This window comes from Solanum verrucosum, unplaced genomic scaffold (assembly GCF_900185275.1).
Source record: "Solanum verrucosum unplaced genomic scaffold, falcon-dt-bn FXZP01000115.1, whole genome shotgun sequence".
Taxonomy (NCBI): Eukaryota; Viridiplantae; Streptophyta; class Magnoliopsida; order Solanales; family Solanaceae; genus Solanum; species Solanum verrucosum.
The window spans coordinates 1716809-1720660 of record NW_026020680.1 but is presented as its reverse complement, the minus strand read 5'-3'; the positions used below and the strand labels follow the sequence as shown (position 1 = coordinate 1720660).

The 3852-nt window shown below is 31.0% G+C and overlaps 1 pseudogene; it reads left to right on the top strand.

Annotated features, from left to right (window-relative positions):
• The first annotated feature begins 1770 nt into the window (after nucleotides 1-1770).
• Nucleotides 1771-3278, top strand: LOC125812260 (uncharacterized; annotated as a pseudogene).
• Nucleotides 3279-3852: the final 574 nt, after the last annotated feature.

The window sequence follows — 3852 nt, the reverse complement described above, 5'->3', positions numbered from 1 at the left end:
TGAAATTATTTGTAGACTTGTTAGATTAGGATATAAATTAATGCTTTAGAAAACCTATGAGGAATGTGTTTTAGTCTTCTTCTTTTTTTTAATATATTATTTTTGATAAAAAAAAATAGTTTGCCTTTAGAATAAGTGTTAAGATGATTATCGCTTTAATTCGAATTATTAAGATATATAATTAAGAGGATATATGAATATTTGTTTAGAGATTTATGGTTAAAAAAATAAATAATGAATAATTAAGAAAACTAATTTTTTTTAAAAATGAGAAAGCATAAATATATATATATATATATATATATATATATATATATATATATATATATATATATATATATATATAAACAGAACATACGTAAACCGAAAAGAATAATAATAAAAAATAGAGCGTAACAGAAACAAAAAAAAAGTTAAACCAAAAAGTAAGAAGAACAAAAAGAATAATAATAAAGAAAAAATGAAACAGAAAACGTAAGATGATTAAAACAATAAAATAAAATAAACAACAACAAAAAAAAGAAGAAGAAGACGAGAAACAGAATGTCCAAAAAGAATAAAAAAAATATTAAAAATAAATAAATAAAGGATAAAGTAAAAAAAAAAAACGTAAAAAAATAAATAATACAAAGAGACAAAACAAAAATAAAAAAATAAAATAATAATTAATAAAACCAAAACGTCAAAAAAGGGATAAAAAGTAAAGAAAAAAAAATTAAAAAATTAAGAAGGAAAAAATCTTTCTAAAAAATAGTCCTAATCTATTTAGAATTTCTTGCTAAAACTAATTCCAAATCACATAAAAATTTTATTTCTATTTCTAATCTAACTAAGAAAATACAATCCTAAAATACTCAAACTCAAAAAATTTCAATCCCACACAAATTCTAATTCCTAGCAATTAGATACCCATATATTTTCTATCCACAATAAAAAAATAAATAAATACAAATACATGAAAAAGAAAAGGAGAAGAAAAGAAATTACCAGACAAATCAAGATTTGTAAATATCCATCTATTAATTTTACTTTATTATGTTTGAATAAATTTATGTGATATACATTCTTTTTAATTAACGAAAATATATTAATATAATATAAATAGGTTTAAAATAAACCAAATAATGAGGTAAATAACTTTTATTATTAAGTTAATAATACAATATCTGAAAATTAATTTAAGTCATATATAGTCAATGAAGCGACCGTGCTAGAACCACGGGACTCGAGGGGTGCCTAATACCTTCCCCTTGGTCAACAGAATTCCTTACCCGATCTTTGTTCTCGCAGACCAATAAAAATAAAGAGTCAAATTTCCTTTTGATTAGGGGTTTAAATAATAAGGTGACTTGGAACACCAAAACTCAATTCCAAGTGGCGACTCTGAATAATAAAATAATCCCTTTTCAAAAATGTCACTTTAATTGGAGAAACTCTTTTTCTTTCAAAACATACTTAAATTAAATATTGAGGAAAAAAAGGGTGTGACAGATGGCGACTCCGCCGGGGAATAACCAGAATTCGAGCTTATAATATTGACTTATATATGACTATTTACTTAATTATTTATGTTTTGGATATTGTATTTGTTGGCTGAATGTGCTAATTGTTTACTATTTTAATATTATTTGCATTGCATTATAACTGTCTTCTCTCGCGCACCCCTCTGAGTCTTCTATAATACAAGTATGGGAATTGCGACTGCGCACCCCACTTCTGTTAAGATAGCCAGTGGATCTTCGGTCCATGGTGAAGGATATTTAGTCATACATGTTTAGGATAGGGAGCACCCATGCACAAAGCCGGAAAGCGCTGCTACCGGTACGTTGCTACTCCCTAACTCGAGTTGTCCGCTCGTTTTACAGCCAGTCTAGATACCTTGCTCCACAAGTTTAACCTTAGTAGAACTGAAACCTCCATACATGATATCCTTACTAGATTCCGCTTTATCTGCATCACGTGCATTTAACTTAGCAAGACTCGGCATGGGGGCCGGGTCTGTCTAGGACAGGTACCTGTTCTTGAGACCATCATGTACATTTTTGTGCTACTTGTTGCATCATGTGAAAGACTATAACAAATGTTGACCGGCTTTAAATAATTGACTAAAAGAAGAAACGTCTATTTTTTTTCCAGCAAATAATTCAAGATAAACAAAGTGAAAATAATATATATATATATATATATATATATATATATAACCCTCAATTGTATTCTCGCTTTTATCAAAACATCAAGTTTTTACAACAAATAAAAATAAAAATAAAAAATAAATATATAAATAAAAAAGGTTATAGTAAAAAAAAAAAAATAATAATAATGCAATAAAATAAATTATTATATATATGTATGTCTTTAAATTTGTTTCAAATAAGGCATATCCACCTTCTTTTTATTTCTTTTTCTTTCTGTTCTTCATGATTCACTTGTCAAAATTATCTCTTTATCCGATCATTTTCTCTTAAACCAACCTAGGCTTCCCTTAAGGAAGGTCAACAAAAGTCGTTTTCGAAACAATGACCACTTTAGGCATTCTGAGTCATTTTTCATATATATATATTTTTTTTATTTTTACTACTTCAACAAATGATTTCGAATTATCAAAATTTCATAAGTTAAATTTGGTTTTAAATCGCGAGTTTCTTTTCCTAACCAGATAACCATGAAATCTATGAGATGTGATAAAAGACCAAGGGATGAAGCAGTCGAAATGGTTAATGATCCCCCAAAGTTCATGATCACGGATAAAACCCCACCACTACTCATGGCTTGGTGGAACGATATGCATGAGTTTAGGCGAACTGAGATATTCAAACATCTTGGTTTCCTCACAGATATCATGAGATTTAGTCCTGACAGAGATTTGATCGAGGCTTTGATCCCTTTTTGGGATTCTACAAGCAATGTGTTTCGCTTTAGCAATTTTGAGTTGACGCCTACATTGGAGGAGTTGGGTGGTTTCACAGGGTTAGGCAAGGATCTCCGAAGCAAAACACTCATAGCCCCAAGAAACGTCAGCGGGAACAAATTTTTAGAACAAATGCACATCATCTATCCTCATAAGGAGTGTTTCGATAATGGTTTGGTTTCCTTGGAATTTCTATACTCAAGATATGGAAAGAAAGAAGGATTTTCAGACTACGGGAAACAACTTAAAAATGGGCAACACCTCCCTACTTGGGAAAAACATAGACAAGAAGCATTCATGGTGGCCTTTCTGGGAACCATGGTTTTTCCAAGAAGGGATAAAAAAATCAGTATTCGTCTGTCGGGAATAGTCGCTGTTATGATGAAGAAAAAGAAATCCACTATCTTGCCAATGATGTTGGCTGACATTTATCGTGCTTTGACTAAATGTAGAGAAGGGGAAGACTTTTTTGAAGGTTGCAGCATTCTATTGCAAATGTGGTTTTTGGAGCACTTGTATCGCCATCGTTTTGCGACAGATTTCAAATTTGAAAGGACGAATTATATTTTGAGCCACCCAGACAGGATGAAGGAATTAGTAGGCAAATTGCCAAAAGGTGTCAAAGCGTGGAGACATTATCTTCTTAAATTAACTGCATCTGATATTACATGGAACTATCATTGGTTCCCTGCAAGTGAGGTAATTGTTATGTCTTCCTATCGTCCATTCTTTGTTCTGACAGGCCTTCGAGGATTCCAACCGTACATACCCCTTCGGGTGCTACGCCAACTAGGACAAAAACAAATCTTACCTAGGGCCGAGGATACACATAGTTTCGTATGGGAGGTGTTGTCTGAAGATAGAGATCGAGAATCAGAAGCTCAAAAGATTTGGGGTGGTAGTCGAACTTTAAGCTCGAAAGCTATGGTAGACGATCGTGTTGA